Source organism: Panulirus ornatus, chromosome 3 (assembly GCF_036320965.1).
Source record: "Panulirus ornatus isolate Po-2019 chromosome 3, ASM3632096v1, whole genome shotgun sequence".
Taxonomy (NCBI): domain Eukaryota; kingdom Metazoa; phylum Arthropoda; class Malacostraca; order Decapoda; family Palinuridae; genus Panulirus; species Panulirus ornatus.
This window is the reverse complement of record NC_092226.1, coordinates 1,291,441-1,310,552: the sequence shown is the minus strand read 5'-3', so window position 1 is coordinate 1,310,552 and position 19,112 is coordinate 1,291,441. Positions and strand designations below refer to the sequence as shown.

General features: G+C 44.1%; 1 long non-coding RNA gene across 1 annotated transcript in view; it reads left to right on the top strand.

The window, feature by feature from the left end:
* Positions 1 to 19,112, top strand: part of LOC139759979 (uncharacterized) — a 246,397-nt gene that overhangs the window by 119,510 nt on the left and 107,775 nt on the right. The window contains exon 4 of the long non-coding RNA XR_011715190.1: positions 6,384 to 6,417. This is a non-coding gene — a long non-coding RNA (uncharacterized lncRNA). The remainder of the gene's footprint in view (positions 1 to 6,383; positions 6,418 to 19,112) is intronic.

The following is a 19,112-nucleotide window of genomic DNA, read 5'->3' as shown; positions in this document are numbered from 1 at the left end:
CGACCAAAACACCCTATATCTGCCATTCTGTCATCAGACACATTCAACAAACCTTCAAAATACTCATTCCATCTCCTTCTCACATCACCACTACTTGTTATCACCTCCCCATTTACGCCCTTCACTGAAGTTCCCATTTGCTCCCTTGTCTTACGCACCCTATTTACCTCCTTCCAGAACATCTTTTTATTCTCCCTAAAATTTACTGATAGTCTCTCACCCCAACTCTCATTTGCCCTTTTTTTCACCTCTTGCACCTTTCTCTTGACCTCCTGTCTCTTTCTTTTATACTTCTCCCACTCAATTGCATTTTTTCCCTGCAAAAATCGTCCAAATGCCTCTCTCTTCTCTTTCACTAATACTCTTACTTCTTCATCCCACCACTCACTACCCTTTCTAAACAGCCCACCTCCCACTCTTCTCATGCCACAAGCATCTTTTGCGCAATCCATCACTGATTCCCTAAATACATCCCATTCCTCCCCCACTCCCCTTACTTCCATTGTTCTCACCTTTTTCCATTCTGTACACAGTCTCTCCTGGTACTTCCCCACACAGGTCTCCTTCCCAAGCTCACTTACTCTCACCACCTTCTTCACCCCAACATTCACTCCAACATACACATTCCTTGTGTAACACCACAGAGAAGGTGGATGTGTGTCAGGCATGTTGTGAATTCGAGGTTGTGGTTTTGGGTTGTATATAGTGCTGTCGTTGAGCGAGAAGTGGGAAGACAAGGGCGTGGAGACGTGATTTGAATATGGATTACATATATATATATATATATATATATATATATATATATATATATGGCGGAGGAGCCAAAAGAGCAGTGTGAGGATGGGCTGCAACTCCAGCAAGGACATGGTCACACCCATCGACAACGGTAACCTCCAGAAGACCGATTTCGACGATGAAGGCCTGCACTGTGGCTGAGAGATTGACTTGAGGAGGCAGAAGTGATATTGTGACAGTGATTGTGTCAGCGTCGCGTCGCCTCGCCGCAGTGTATCGAGACAGACTTCCCCAGAACTTTTAAAGGGGAAATAAATGTTATAGTTGTGTTAATGGAGTGATAGTTTTCATGCATGGTGTCTGGACAAGAAAATAGTGAAGTTGGAGAAAAATGTAGCTTAGACATTGAAGCTTATTGATACAGTGGTGAAATTGATGAGAACTGCTATTGACGTTTGTGTGAATAAATTGTACATTTCCTTTTCCATAGCCAGAGGTTGAACCATTATGTGACATTCATTTTTTTCATTCATTTCAAGCTAAAAGTTTGTTTTCTAAATTGTTTCTTACATTTTTCATATGTATATATATGTATGTGTGTGTGTGTGTGCGTGTGTGTGTGTATGTGTGCGTGTGTGTATATGTATATATATATGTATATTATCCCTGGGGATAGGGGTGAAAGAATACTTCCCACGTATTCCTCGCGTGTCGTAGAAAGCGACTAGAGGGGACGGGAGCGGGGGGCCGGAAATCCTCCCCTCCTTGTATTAACTTTCTAAAATGGGAAACAGAAGAAGGAGTCACGCGGGGGGTGATCATCCTCCTCGAAGGCTCATATATATATATATATATATATATATATATATATATATATATATATATATATATATATGTATATGTATATATATATATATATATATATATTCTTATATTATCATGCCCAGTACATGTACCTTCTGTAAGTACATATATTACGTGTTATGTACCTTGACCTTTGTGTTACTGATGTCAGCTAAGAACTGTACACTACACTGTATGTGCAGTGTGACCTCTTCCAAGTATACACTTATATTCAGTGTACATGTAATATGTTTGTGTATACATTGTAAGAGACAAATGTTGCTCCAGCTATCCCTGTATTACCATAGTTATCAACAAGATGTTATGTATGTGTATCTCCTCTTGTCTTGTTTTGTGTAACACATACGTCATTAATACCATTCCTCCTCCCTTACTGACGCCAACACCTCCCTGACCCCGCCTCTCCTCTCCACTCTCTGTACCTCTGGGGGAAGCAGACCCCCAGGTATATCTCCTCTGTCTGTACTTCTGGGGAGGACGTGTTGCCACGTGGTGATGAGAGGGAGGACGTGTGGCCACGTGGTGGTGGTGGAGAGGATGTGTGGCAACGTGCTAATGGTGCAGAGGGACTCAGGCCACATGTTGATGAGAGGGAGGACCTGTGGCCACAGGCTGGTGGTGGGGAGGACGCATTGCCACGTGCTGGTGGTGGGGAGGACGTGCGGCCTCTTGCCGGTGATGGGAAGACGTGTGGTTACGTACTGCTGGTGGGGAGGACGTGTGGCCACATGCTGGTGGTGGGGAGGGAGTTTCCCCACGTGGTGATGAGAGGGAGGACCTGTTGCCACGTGCAAGTGGTGGGGAGGACGTGTGGCCACGTGGTGAAGGGAGGGAGGATGAGTGGCTATGTGCTGGTGGTGAGGAGGACGTATGGCCACGTGGTGATGAGGAGGACGTATGGCCACAGGCTGGTGGAGTGGAGGGAGTGTGGCCACATTGTGATGAGAACGTGTGGCCACTTGCTGATGGCGGGGAGGGAGTGTTGCCACATGGTAATGAGAGGGAGGACGTGTGGCCACATGCTGATGGTGGAGAGGACGTGTAGCCACGTGCTGGTGATGGGGAATGCTTTTGGCCATATGTTGTTAGTGGGGAGGGCATGTGGCCGTATGCTGGTTCAGGGGAGGGCATGTGGCCATGAGCTGGTGTGGGGAGGACAAGTGGCCATGTGATGGTGTGGGGAGGGCAAGTGGCCATGTGATGGTGGTGGGGAGGACATGTGGCCATGAGCTGTGGTGGGTAAGGCGTATGGCCATGTGCTGGTGGTGGGGAGGGCATGTGGCCATGTGCTGGCGGTGAGTGTGTGGCCATGTGCTGGTGGTGGGAAGGGCGTGTGGCCATGTGCTGGCGGTGAGTGTGTGGCCATGTGCTGGTGGTGGGAAGGGCGTGTGGCCACGTGGTGAGGGAGGGAGGCGTGGTAATGGCGCGTATTCACAAGAAAAGAATGTTACCACTTGATACCCCCCCCCCCCCCCCGCCCCACAGACCGCCAGCGACGGACGGCCAACTGTGGGTAATTATCGGCCCACCGGCCCGCCTGTTGATAAATTTGGAGCCGTGCGCTTCATCTACCTTGTGTTTGTCCGTAAATATGTATAGTAGTAGTAGTAATAGTAGTAGTGGCAGTGCTAGTAGTAGTAAGGGTAGTAGTAATAGTAGTAGTGGCAGTGCTAGTAGTAGTAAGGGTAGTAGTAATAGTAGTAGTGGCAGTGCTAGTAGTAGTAAGGGTAGTAGTAATAGTAGTAGTGGTAGTAGTAGTAGTAGTAAGGGTAGTAGTAATAGTAGTAGTGGTAGTAGTAGTAGTAGTAAGGGTAGTAGTAATAGTAGTAGTGGTAGTAGTAGTAGTAGTAGAAGTAACAGTAGTGCTGGTAGTTGTGGTAGTAATAGTAATAGTTGTAGTAGTAATAGTGCTTGCAGTGATAGCAGTAGTAGTGGTGCTGGTATTAGTATAAGTAGTAGTGGTAGTTATCATCATCCTGGGCTACATCAATAAAATTCACAATATAAAGTTGTCATATAACATACTGCAGGTTATACCTAACCTGTGGATATGGTTCTTACTATACCCCATACTAGTACATGTGGAACTGGCTAGTACACCAGGAACTGTTCAACCCACCAGTACAATCAGCACCAGTACAAACAACCCAGTTTAAGCAAGAAGGTTGTACAGTGTAAGACATTGTGTATAGTGACAAGGTGTACCACGTGCGGATGAGACACAATTATTCTCATAAGTTTATATTAACAACTGTACTTAATCCTTGTCATTACGAGGTTGCACGTGGTCATCCTGTGAGAGACACGTGTTATCTGACGTGAGGCTTGAGTCTGTGTGTATACTACATGAGCTGTGGTTTGGTCTGTACACCACGGGCTGTGGTTTGGTCTGTACACCACATGAGCTGTGGTTTGGTCTGTACACCACATGAGTTGTGGTTTGGTCTGTACACCACATGAGCTGTGGTTTGGTCTGTACACCGCGAGCTGTGGTTTGGTCTGTACACCACGGGCTATGGTTTGGTCTGTACACCACATGAGCTGTGGTTTGGTCGCTGTGGTTTGGTCTGTACACCACGGGCTGTGGTTTGGTCTGTACACCACGGGCTGTGGTTTGGTGTGTACACCACGAGCTGTGGTTTGGTCTGTACACCACATGAGCTGTGGTTTGGTCGCTGTGGTTTGGTCTGTACACCACATGAGCTGTGGTTTGGTCTGTACACACGGGCTGTGGTTTGGTCTGTACACCACGAGCTGTGGTTTGGTCGCTGTGGTTTGGTCTGTACACCACGAGCTGTGGTTTGGTCTGTACACCACGAGCTGTGGTTTGGTCTGTACACCACATGAGCTATGGTTTGGTCTGTGCACCTCATGAGCTGTGGCTTGGTCTGTACACCACATGAGCTGTGGTTTGGTTTGATGCCATTGAAAGTTTTATGGATCATTGGATCATTACCTGTCATTAATAGCCCCCCCCCCCCTCCCCCGCTGATATTAGAACTTGTTCAATATCAACCATCATTAACCAAACGCGTTTTTAGGATCGTTAGCTAAAACTCTCATTAAGTTACGCTCGTATTAACATTTTACTAAGACACTGGTTCCCATTTCTTATTTCATTCTCGTACTTGAATTGAAACATTTTTCCCCATTTTAAACACTAAATTGATTGCAGTTTTAAAGAAATATATTGAAATGATTTAAAGGAATTTATTACAAACAAACTTTTCATTGATTTTGAAACGTAATAATTCATCTCAATCTATATCAATTATTAGACACATCTTAGAAATTGAAACGTTATAACAATTTAATACATATTCCACAATTTGAAATAAGTTATTAACTGTAAAACATTTTATTACAGTTTGAAGCATCTATGTCAGTCTGAAGTTATAACAAAATCTGAAATATTTGATTATGGTTTGAATCATTTCATTACAATTTGAAATATTTTACATCAGTGTTAAGGATTTTATGAAAATTTGAAAATCTTTTTTATAGTTCGAATCACTACAGTAATATATTAGATAACACTTGACACATTATGAATTTGAGACAATCTATTTTTCTGAAATATTTTATCATAATCTGAAACATTATAACTTGTATAATGTTATAACTATAACCCGGATGTTTACTCACTTCCAACCTTTCAACCTTGCCACACCAGGAGCAAGTGAGACGAACGCATGATATTTGCCACAGAAAACAGAAGTAGGCGCTGATAATTACACTCTGAGAAACAATATAAATCTTCTGCTTAATATTAGAACAATGTTAGTACAATAGATGATATGTAAACTATAAATTTGTTTCTAAAATGATTATTTATTAATGTTCTCGGTTAAAACTTTGCCTCTTCTTAGAGATAAAACATGGAAAAAAACCATTTTCAGGTTACACCACACGAATGATGATATCACAATCTTGCTCAACTCTCTCTCAGCTTGACTTTCTTTCTTCTCGTAACAGATACAGACAACCAGTATATTTTCCCACGTATAAAAAACCAGTTCTCCACACTTGCTATGATCAGGTGGCAACCTTGCACAACTACAAGTGTTGTATCCTCAGTGGATGTCCAGGTGATTTTGTTTACGTCATCATCACTTCTGAATTACGTGCCTCAGCTGGTGTAGCCCCAGCTGGTGTAGCCCCAGCTGGTGTAGCCCCAGCTGGTGTAAGGCCAGCTGGTATGTTCTCGTCCGTGTATTATAACCACAGGAAGACTTGAGAGTTATGTTGGCCAGACAACTGTGCGCGTCAGCCTGCCACAACCTCGGCCCAAATTCAGCCAGCGGCTCAGCTGACCTGACCCCTGGTGTACAGGTCAGGAACATGTGTGTTGACCAGTGTTACCAGCAGGTCACACAACTGACTGAATGGAGCGTTCAGTCAGGTGATGCTGGCGGGCGCACGTCAGGCCTGGCCACGAGCACGATAGTTTGCCTTCAAGCTAAGTTATAGTTCAATAACACCGCGGAGTTTTTCTCATAACAAAACATCACAACCACAGAAAGTGACACATTAGACCCAGTAAGACAAGTGGCATGAAGGCAGACCATGTGGCTCCTGCTTGTGGTCGTTGTATTACACTAGAAAATGTTTCATCCCGATCTAAAACATTTTATTACAGTTTTCAACGTTTGATCTCAGTGTGAAACATTTCAGTAGTTTCAAACATCATATTACATTTTGAAACATTTCATTACAATTTAAAACATTCGATTATGATTTGAAATTTACTAAGTGAATATTTACTGACGAACTTTTACTTGCAGGACACTGGTAACGTGCGTCTCTCATCCTGGGACAGTGAGTACCATATTATCATCCTTATTATTAGTACATGTGGTTAGCAGTATGATGGCTGGTGTAGTACATGTGGTTAGCAGTATGATGGCTGGTGTAGTACATGTGGTTAGCAGTATGATGGCTGGTGTAGTACATGTGGTAAGCAGTATGATGGCTGGTGTAGTACATGTGGTTAGCAGTATGATGGCTGGTGTAGTACATGTGGTAAGCAGTATGATGGCTGGTGTAGTACATGTGGTTAGCAGTATGATGGCTGGTGTAGTACATGTGGTTAGCAGTATGATGGCTGGTGTAGTACATGTGGTAAGCAGTATGATGGCTGGTGTAGTACATGTGGTTAGCAGTATGATGGCTGGTGTAGTACATGTGGTAAGCAGTATACGTGGAAGCAGGTGAAGACTAGCGCAGGGAGTACAGTGGGTACAGTAGGAGGGTGACAGGTTAAGTCACATACAGGATGTATTTAAGTTGGCAAAATCATTTTATTAAGTTGCGCCCAAATCTCCCATTGATATCAAGAAACTTTTAGTTCTCCCTTTTAGTAATGATTTTACTTTACTTCTCAGGTTGCTTAAAATATTTAACGTAAATGTTGCCCTCAGCAGCATCAATACTATAAAGAATATCTTAATCAGGAACCCACCAGAAAAGTCTGCAGGATGTGTTTGTAGAGTACCATGTAGAAATTGATAAATTTTGTTTTGTTAGACTGGTAAGGATATTTCTGCCAGACTTGAGCAGCATGAGTGTGAGGTTATGTGAGGTTTACCAATAATGTGTGTAAGGTGTGTAGTTCAGGCAGAAGGCTGGCTGTGGTGGCCGTGTCCCACACCCCACACCACATCCGACACCACACCAAACCCCACCACACACACACACACACACACACACACACACACCGCACACCACACACACACACACACACACACACACACACACACACACACACACACACACACACCACCTCACAAGTTTGTACAGTCTGTGGCTGATGAACTCGGCTATCACGAGCCATATTAACCGTAGTTCTGTCCCAACAATAACGTGCAGCAACACCTCGCTCTCTGATCACAAGGAAATCATTTGAATATCTTTGTGTCTGTGTGAGACGCACCTCACACGCACCAACCAGACGAAAACTATTGAGCACCCACTCTCTGGCCCTCACACCATGTGGGGTACATTTCTCTAGTGATGATGATGGTAGTGATGTGATGGTGATAATGATGAAGGTGATAATGATGATGATGGTGATAATGATGATGGTAATGATGATGGTGGTGATGGTGATGTGATGATGGTGATGATGTGATGATGGTGATGATGATGTGCTGGCGATAATGATGATGATGATGGTAATAATGATGGTGATGATGGTGGTGATGGTGATGTGATGATGTGATGATGGTGATGATGATGATGGTGATGATGTGACGGTGATAATGATGATGATGATGGTGATGGCAATAATGATGATGATGATGTGATGGTGATAATGATGATGATGATGGTAATAATGATGGTGATGATGGTGGTGATGGTGATGTGATGATGTGATGATGGTGATGATGATGATGGTGATGATGTGACGGTGATAATGATGATGATGATGGTGATGGCAATAATGATGATGATGATGTGATGGTGATAATGATGATGATGATGGTGATAATGATGATGATGATGGTGATAATGATGATGTGATGGTGGTAATGATGTGATGGTCAAAATGATGCTGATGATGATGGTGATCATGATGATGATGAGGATAGTAATAATGATGGTGATGATGATGTGATGGTGATAATGATGATGATGATGGTGATCATGATGGTGATGATTGTGATAATGGTGGTGATGATGATGATCGTACGGAAATATATGTACTCTCCATCACCTACTGTTGTATATATATATATATATATATATATATATATATATATATATATATATATATATATATATATATATTATTTATTTACTTATTTATTTATTTATTTATTTTGCTTTGTCGCTGTCTCCCGCGTTTGCGAGGTAGCGCAAGGCAACAGACGAAAGAAATGGCCCAACCCACCCCCATACACATGTATATACACACACGTCCACACACGCAAATATACATGCCTATACATCTCAATGTACACATATATATTACACACACAGACACATACATATATACCCATGCACACAATTCACACTGTCTGCCTTTATTCATTCCCATCGCCACCTCGCCACACATGGAATACCATCCCCCTCCCCCTTCATGTGTGCGGGGTAGCGCTAGGAAAAGACAACAAAGGCCTCATTCGTTCACACTCACTCCCTAGCTGTCATGCAATAATGCCCGAAACCACAGCTCCCTTTCCACATACAGGCCCCACACAGCTTTCCACGGTTTACCCCAGACGCTTCACATGCCCTGATTCAATCCACTGACAGCCCGTCAACCCCGGTATACCACATCGATCCAATTCACTCTATTCCTTGCCCGCCTTTCACCCTCCTGCATGTTCAGGCCCCGATCACTCAAAATCTTTATTCACTCCATCTTTCCACCCCCAATTTGGTCTACCACTTCTCCTCGTTCCCTCCACCTCCGACACATATATCCTCTTGGTCAATCTTTCCTCACTCATTCTCTCCATGTGCCCAAACCATTTCAAAACACCCTCATCTCCTCTCTCAACCACGCTCTTTTTATTTCCACACATCTCTCTTACCCTTACATTACTTACTCGATCAAACCACCTCACACCACACATTGTCCTCAAACATCTCATTTCCAGCACATCCATCCTCCTGCGCACAACTCTATCCATAGCCCACGCCTCGCAACCATACAACATTGTTGGAACCACTATTCCTTCAAACATAACCATTTTTGCTTTCCGAGATAATGTTCTCGACTTCCACACATTCTTCAAGGCTCCCAGGATTTTCGCCCCCTCTCCCACCCTATGATTCACTTCCGCTTCCATGGTTCCATCCGCTGCCAGATCCACTCCCAGATATCTATAACACTTTACTTCTTCCAGTTTTTCTCCATTCAAACTTACCTCCCAACTGACTTGACCCTCAACCCTACAGTACCTAATAACCTTGCTCTTATTCACATTTACTCTTAACTCTCTTCTTTCACACACTTAACCAAACTCAGTCACCAGCTTCTGCAGTTTCTCACATGAATCAGCCACCAGCGCTGTATCATCAGCGAACAACAACTGACTCACTTCCCAAGCTCTCTCATCCACAACAGACTTCATTTTTGCCCCTCTTTCCAAAACTCTTGCATTTACCTCCCTAACAACCCCATCCATAAACAAATTAAACAACCTTGGAGACATCACATGTGAAGCGTCTGGGGTAAACCATGGAAAGCTGTGTAGGTATGTATATTTGCGTGTGTGGACGTGTATGTATATACATGTGTATGGGGGTGGGTTGGGCCATTTCTTTCGTCTGTTTCCTTGCGCTACCTCGAAAACGCGGGAGACAGAGACAAAGCAAAAAATATATATATATATATATATATATATATATATATATATATATATATATATATATATATATATATATATATATATATATATATAATGTAATATTAAATAGGTTCACTTTTCCTCCTGGGAATAAACTCTGAGTGTCAGTTGAGGTGAGGCACGCACGCACGCACGCACGCACCCTCCCGCCCCCAACATTCCTCACTCACTCACATTTCCCGCTCGTCTCTGTGTTATCTGGCTCAGTCATCAAAGTGTAGCAGCACCTCACCTCACCTTACATCACCTCCACTCATCACCACCACACATTACATCACATCACATCACCTCACATCACATCACCTCACCTCATTTCACCTCACCTCACCTCACATCACCTCACATCACCTCACCTCACATCACCTCACATCACATCACCTCACCACACATCACATCGCATCACGTCACCTCACTTCACATCACATCACATCGCATCACCTCACATCAACTCACCTCTCATCACCTCACCTCACATCACATCAATTCACCTCTCCACCTCAACTCACCTTACATCACCTCAACTCATCACATCCACACATCACATCACATCACATCACCTCACATCACATCACGTCACATCACCTCACCTCACCTCACATCACATCACCTCACATCACCTCACCTCACATCACCTCACATCACCTCACCACACATCACATCACATCGTCACCTCACATCACCTCACATCACCTCACCTCACCTCACCTCACATCACCTCACATCACCTCACCTCACCTCACCTCACATCAATCACCTCAACTGACATCACCTCACCTCACATGACCTCACCTCACATCACCTCACCACACATCACATCACATCGTCACCTCACATCACATCACCTCACACCACCTCACCTCACATCACATCACCTCTCCACCTCACTTCACCTCTCATCATATCACATCACATCACCTCTCATCAAATATGTGGGGATTTCCCTCTATAGCCACTGGCCCTCATGCCGTCTGTCATCCGCTCTGATTCACATGTACTATGGTACAGATGGTGAGAGTGGTACAGATGGTGAGAGTGGTACAGATGGTGAGAGTGGTACAGATGGTGAGAGTGGTACAGATGGTGAGAGTGGTACAGATGGTGAGAATGTACAGATGGTGAGAGTGGTACAGATGGTGAGAATGGTACAGATGGTGAGAGTGGTACAGATGGTGAGAATGGTACAGATGGTGAGAATGGTACAGATGGTGAGAGTGGTACAGATGGTGAGAATGGTACAGATGGTGAGAGTGGTACAGATGGTGAGAGTGGTACAGATGGTGAGAATGGTACAGATGGTGAGAGTGGTACAGATGGTGAGAATGGTACAGATGGTGAGAGTGGTACAGATGGTGAGACTGGTACAGATGGTGAGAGTGGTACAGATGGTGAGAATGGTACAGATGGTGAGAGTGGTACAGATGGTGAGAATGGTACAGATGGTGAGAGTGGTACAGATGGTGAGAATGGTACAGATGGTGAGAGTGGTACAGATGGTGAGAATGGTACAGATGGTGAGAGTGGTACAGATGGTGAGAATGGTATGGACAGATGGTGAGAGTGGTACAGATGGTGAGAATGGTACAGATTGTGAGAGTGTACAGATGTGATAAGGTACAGAGTGAGAGTGTACAGATGGTGAGAAATGGTACAGATGGGGAGAGTGGTACAGATGGTGAGAATGGTACAGATAGTGAGGAGTGGTACAGATGGTGAGAATGGTACAGATGGTGAGAATGGTACAGATGGTGAGAATGGTACAGATGGTGAGAGTGGTACAGATGTTGAGAGTGGTACAGATGGTGAGAATGTACAGATGGTGAGAGTGGTACAGATGGTGAGAATGGTACAGATGGTGAGAGTGGTACAGATGGTGAGAATGGTACAGATAGTGAGAGTGGTACAGATGGTGAGAGTGGTACAGATGGTGAGAATGGTACAGATGGTGAGAATGGTACAGATGGTGAGATTGGTACAGATGGTGAGAATGGTGCAGATGGTGAGAGTGGTACAGATGGTGAGAATGGTACAGATGGTGAGAGTGGTACAGATGGTGAGAATGGTACAGATGTTGAGAGTGGTACAGATGGTGAGAGTGGTACAGATAGTGAGAGTGGTACAGATGGTGAGAGTGGTACAGATGGTGAGAATGGTACAGATGGTGAGAATGGTACAGATGGTGAGAGTGGTACAGATGGTGAGATTGGTACAGATGGTGAGAATGGTACAGATGGTGAGAGTGGTACAGATGGTGAGAGTGGTACAGATGGTGAGAGTGGTACAGATGGTGAGAATGGTACAGATGGTGAGAATGGTACAGATGGTGAGAGTGGTACAGATAGTGAGAGTGGTACAGATGGTGAGAATGGTACAGATGGTGAGAGTGGTACAGATGGTGAGAATGGTACAGATGTTGAGAGTGGTACAGATGGTGAGAGTGGTACAGATGGTGAGAATGGTACAGATGGTGAGAATGGTACAGATGGTGAGAGTGGTACAGATGGTGAGATTGGTACAGATGGTGAGAATGGTACAGATAGTGAGAATGGTACAGATGGTGAGAGTGGTACAGATGGTGAGAATGGTACAGATGTTGAGAGTGGTACAGATGGTGAGAATGGTACAGATGGTGAGAATGGTACAGATGGTGAGATTGGTACAGATGGTGAGAATGGTACAGATGGTGAGAGTGGTACAGATGGTGAGAATGGTACAGATGGTGAGAGTGGTACAGATGGTGAGAATGGTACAGATGGTGAGAATGGTACAGATGGTGAGAGTGGTACAGATGGTGAGAGTGGTACAGATGGTGTGAGTGGTACAGATGGTGAGAGTGGTACAGATGGTGAGAATGGTACAGATGGTGAGAATGGTACAGATGGTGAGAATGGTACAGATGGTGAGAGTGGTACAGATGGTGAGAATGGTACAGATGGTGAGAGTGGTACAGATGGTGAGAATGGTACAGATGGTGAGAGTGGTACAGATGGTGAGAATGGTACAGATGGTGAGAGTGGTACAGATGGTGAGAATGGTACAGATGGTGAGAATGGTACAGATGGTGAGTGGTACAGATGGTTAGAGTGGTACAGATGGTGAGAATGGTACAGATGGTGAGAGTGGTACAGATAGTAGAGTGGTACAGATGGTGAGAATGATACAGATGGTGACAGTAGTGTAGATGGTGAGAGTGGTACAGATGGTGGGAGTGGTACAGATAGTGAGAGTGGTACAGATGGTGAGAGTAGTACAGATGGTGAGAGTGGTACAGATGGTGAGAATGGTACAGATGGTGAGAATGGTACAGATGGTGTGAGTGGTACAGATGGTGAGAATGGTACAGATGGTGAGAGTGGTGCAGATGGTGAGAATGGTACAGATGGTGAGAGTGGTACAGATGGTGAGAATGGTACAGATGGTATGAGTGGTACAGATGGTGTGAGTGGTACAGATGTTGTGAGTGGTACAGATGGTGAGAGTGGTACAGATGGTGAGAATGGTACAGATGGTGAGAGTGGTACAGATGGTGAGAATGGTACAGATGGTGAGAGTGGTACAGATGGTGAGAGTGGTACAGATGGTGAGAATGGTACAGATGGTTAGAGTGGTACAGATGGTGAGTGTGGGTCCTGGCTACCCAGGTACATTGATGTGCGGGGGTGGGTGTAAGCGGCAGTAGGAGGGGCTGTAGTAGGGTCTGTAGAAGCGGTTGTAGGAGGGGCTGGAGGAAGAGGAGCGTGGCTTACTGACAGAAAACAGAGGGCTTGTATCAAGGGAGTTACATTGAACTGGAGCTATGTAGCCAGTGGTGTTCCTCAGGGGTCAGTCTTGGGACCGCTCTTGTTCGTTATATAAACTAACAATTTGGATATGGCAATAACCATCGACTTAAGTAAATTTGCAGATGATACAAAAATAGGGGCCATAATTAACTCGCATGAAAATTCAGTGATTTTGCAGAGGGACTTAAATAGATTATCAGATTGGGCGGGTACATGGAAAATGGAATTCAACATAAATGCAGAGTACTTAGTGTTGGAAAAGACAGGAACACTGATTACAAACTGGACAATATTACTATTAGTAAAGCAGAATGTGAAAGAGATTTAGGAGTACTGGTGAGCAAGGATCTTAAGCCGCAACAACAATGTATCAAAATGTGTAATAAGACTAAAAGGATGTTAGGTCAATTAATAGGAGTGTCACCAATAGAACTCCTAGAGTATAATTGCAATTTTATCTTGCGTTGGTCAGACCACATCTGGATTATGCGATACAGTTTTGGACTCCATACTATGCAGTTGATATAGATGGCTTAGAGAAATTACAAAGGCGAATGACAAAAATGATTCCTGGAATTAGAAACCTCACTTATAAAGAAAGGTTAAGAGGACTGAATTTACACTCACTTAAGAGGATATGACTTAAGTCATTAAATTGGTGAGGGGCATTGATAAAGGTAACATGAATTAAGTTTATGGAATGACGCCACCGGATAGGACAAGAAATAATGGATTTGAATTAGGAGAAAAAAAAAAGAGATTGAGGTCATATTTGGGTAAATATTGGTGTAGGGATATGGTAGTAGATTCTGGAGGCAGCTGCTGCCAAGTACAGTAGTGGAAGCTACGTGGGTTTTTAGGTAGCTTTAAACGAAGGTTGGATGATGTGTTTATGGGTCCAGGTGGTTGGTTGTGGGATGGACACACTCAGGACCTGCCTAGCATGGACCAATAAGCCTCTTGCAGTGTCCTCACTTCGTATGTTCTTATGAGGAGTAGCTGTAGAAGGGGCTGGAGGAGGGGCTGTAGCAGTGGCTGGAGGAGGGTGAGCTACAGCAGGAGCCACAGGCAATGCCACTAGCAGTGTGGACACGTGGTCTGGGGAGCAGGCGGGCGGGCTAGGAGGGGCTGTCGGCCGGCTCCAGCGGTCAGCGGGGCGGGTTGCCCGCTGCCCACCGCACGATAATTGAGGTGTGGGTGGTTGGGTGTTCAGGAGAGCTCCACTCTGGTCAGCAGACTCTGGCCCTCCCTCAGCGCTCCGTCATCACGTCCACCGACCATCCCAACAACTGAATATTCAAAATCACATTCAAAACGTTTGTCCAATCAAGAGATGAACAACAGATTACGCTTTCGAATGATGTGTGTGTGTGTGTGTGTGTGTGTGTGTGTGTGTCCCAGGTCACCACTGGAGTGGAACTGACCCCATCTTTCCTCTCGTTTACTTATTCACTGAAAATATTATTCTTGAGATTATTTCATCACGATTAAGAATGGCGCTCATCATAGTATGGGAAAGAAGGATGTTTACATTGATGTTGTGACGATTGATGTGCAGTGTGTGTTGTATTGTGGTTGACCTGTCTGTTGTGGTAGGTTGTTGCCATCTGCTACAAGTTACGTCATCCTGACTTGTGTATGTGTGTGTGCAATAGATGGTCAATAAGTTGAGAATGAGACGAGGATTGTGTGGGTAATGTTCAAGACCCACAACACTTCCCCGTGGTTGTCAACAAATCTTTAACTTTCCCTTGACAAATGATGTTGATGTGTTTGTTCTGATGCACAGTTTAGGAATGATAAGAAACAATGATGTTAACCACATTTTAGAATTACTGAGGAAGTTAATGAGGAGTGTGGTGGTCCCTCATGACTGGTCAGGTCAGGATCCTACCAGCCTCACATATTGTACCAAACACAGTTCTGGATGATGCCTCACGCACGCCAGTGTTCCCCTCGGCTCGGCCTCAGGTACCTAGAACATGTTCCCTAACGTAACATGTACACTGATGATGTAACGACTCTCTTCTGGTCTGAACTAAAAAAATATTTCAGAGAAGAAAGTAACTTTATGAGTGCCTTGATGGAGTCAGGGGTTTATGAGTGACTTGATGGAGTCAGGGGTTTATGAGTGCCTTGATGGAGTCAGGGGTTTATGAGTGACTTGATGGAGTCAGGGGTTTATGAGTGCCTTGATGGAGTCAGGGGTTTATGAGTGCCTTGATGGAGTCAGGGGTTTATGAGTGCCTTGATGGAGTCAGTGGTTCATGAGTGCCATGATGGAGTCAGTGGTTTATGAGTGCCTTGATGGAGTCAGTGGTTTATGAGTGCATTGATGGAATCAGTGGTTTATGAGTGCATTGATGGAGTCAGTGGTTTATGAGTGCATTGATGGAGTCAGTGGTTTATGAGTGCCATGATGGAGTCAGTGGTTTATAAGTGCATTGATGGAGTCAGTGGTTTATAAGTGCATTGATGGAGCCAGTGGTTTATGAGTGCATTGATGGAGTCAGTGGTTTATAAGTGCATTGATGGAGTCAGTGGTTTATGAGTGCCTTGATGGAGTCAGTGGTTTATAAGTGCATTGATGGAGTCAGTGGTTTATGAGTGCATTGATGGAGTCAGTGGTTTATGAGTGCATTGATGGAGTCAATGGTTTATGAGTGCATTGATGGAGTCAGTGGTTTATGAGTGCATTGATGGAGACAGTGGTTCATGAGTGCCTTGATGGAGTCAGTAGTTTATAAGTGCATTGATGGAGTCAGTGGTTTATGAGTGCATTGATGGAGTCAGTAGTTTATGAGTGCCTTGGTGGAGTCAGTTGTTTATGAGTGCCTTGATGGAGTCAGTGGTTCATGAGTGCCATGATGGAGTCAGTGGTTTATGAGTGCCTTGATGGAGTCAGTGGTTTATGAGTGCATTGATGGAGTCAGTGGTTTATGAGTGCCATGATGGAGTCAGTGGTTTATAAGTACATTGGTGGAGTCAGTGGTTTATAAGAGCATTGATGGAGTCAGTGGTTTATGAGTGCATTAATGGAGTCAGTGGTTTATGAGTGCATTGATGAGTCAGTGGTTTATGACTGCATTGATGGAGTCAGTGTTTATGAGTGCCTTGATGGAGTCGTGGTTTATGAGTGCCTTGATGGAGTCAGTGGATTATGAGTGCCTTGATGGAGTCAGTGGTTTATGAGTGCATTGATGGAGTCAGTGGTTTATGAGTGCATTGATGGAAGTCAGTAGGTTTATGAGTGCATTGATGGAGTCAGTGGTTTATGAGTGCCTTGATGGAGTCAGTGGTTTATGAGTGCATTGATGGAGTCAGTGGTTTATGAGTGCATTGATGGAGTCAGTGGTTTATGAGTGCATTGATGGAGTCAGTGGTTTATGAGTGCCTTGATGGAGTCAGTGGTTATGAGTGCATTGATGGAGTCAGTGGTTTATGAGTGCATTGATGGAGTCAGTGGTTTATGAGTGCATTGATGGAGTCAGTGGTTTATGAGTGCCTTGATGGAGTCAGTGGTTTATAAGTGCATCGATGGAATCAGTGTTTTATAAGTGCATTGATGGAGTCAGTGGTTTATGAGTGCATTGATGGAGTCAGTGGTTTATAAGTGCATTGATGGAGTCACTGGTTTATAGGTGCATTAATGGAGTCACTGGTTTATAAGTGCATTGATGGCGTCAGTGGTTTGTGAGTACATTGATGGAGTCAGTGGTTTATAAGTGCATTGATGGAGTCAGTGGTTTATGAGTGCATTGATGGAGTCAATGGTTTATAAGTGCATTGATGGAGTCAGTGGTTTATAAGTGCATTGATGGAGTCAGTGGTTTATGAGTGCATTGAAGGGTTATTGGTTTATGAGTGCCATGATGGAATCAGTGGTTTATGAGTGCATTGATGGAGTCAGTGGTTTATGAGTGCCTTGCTGGAGTCAGTGGTTTATGAGTGCATTGATGGAGTCAGTGGTTTATGAGTGCCTTGATGGAGTCAGTGGTTTATAAGTGCATTGATGGAGTCACTGGTTTATAGGTGCATTAATGGAGTCAGTGGTTTATAAGTGCATTGATGGCGTCAGTGGTTTATGAGTACATTGATGGAGTCAGTGGTTTATGAGTGCCTTGATGGAGTCAGTGGTTTATGAGTGCCTTGATGGAATCAGTGGTTTATGAGTGCATTGATGGAGTCAGTGGTTTATGAGTGCATTGGTGGAGTCAGTGGTTTATGAGTGCCTTGATGGAGTCATTGGTTTATGAGTGCATTGATGGAGTCAATGGTTTATAAGTGCATTGATGGAGTCAGTGGTTTATGAGTGCCTTGATGGAGTCAGTGGTTTATGAGTGCATTGAAGGGTTATTGGTTTATGAGTGCCATGATGGAGTCAGTGGTTTATGAGTGCCATGATGGAGTCAGTGGTTTATGAGTGCATTGATGGAGTCAGTGGTTTATGAGTGCCTTGATGGAGTCAGTGGTTTATAAGTGCATTGATGGAATCAGTGGTTTATAAGTGCATTGATGGAGTCAGTGGTTTATGAGTGCCTTGATGGAGTCAGTGGTTTATAAGTGCATTGATGGAGTCAGTGGTTTATGAGTGCATTGATGGAGTCAGTGGTTTATAAGTGCATTGATGGAGTCAGTGGTTTATGAGTGCATTGATGGAGTCAGTGGTTTATGAGTGCATTGATGGAGTCAGTGGTTTATAACTGCATTGATGGAGTCAGTGGTTTATGAGTGCATTGATGGAGTCAGTGGTTTATGAGTGCATTGATGGAGTCAGTGGTTTATAAGTGCCTTGATGGAGTCAGTCGTTTATAAGTGCCTTGATGGAGTTAGTGGTTTATGAGTGCATTGATGGAGTCAGTGGTGTATGAGTGCCTCGATGGAGTCAGTGGTTTATGAGTGCATTGATGGAGTCAGTGGTTTATGAGTGCATTGATAGAGTCAGTGGTTTATGAGTGCCTTGATGGAGTCAGTGGTTTATGAGTGCATTGATGGGGTCAGTGGTTTATAAGTGCATTGATGGAGTCAGTGGTTTATGAGTGCCTTGATGGAGTCAGTGGTTTATGAGTGCATTGATGGAGTCAGTGGTTTATAAGTGCATTGATGGAGTCAGTGGTTTATGAGTGCATTGATGGAGTCAGTGGTTTATGAGTGCCTTGATGGAGTCAGTGGTTTATAAGTGCATTGATGGAGTCAGTGGTTTATGAGTGCATTGATGGAGTCAGTGGTTTATAAGTGCATTGATGGAGTCAGTGGTTTATGAGTGCATTGATGGAGTCAGTGGTTTATGAGTGCATTGATGGAGTCAGTGGTTTATGAGTGCATTGATGGAGTCAGTGGTTTATAACTGCATTGATGGAGTCAGTGGTTTATGAGT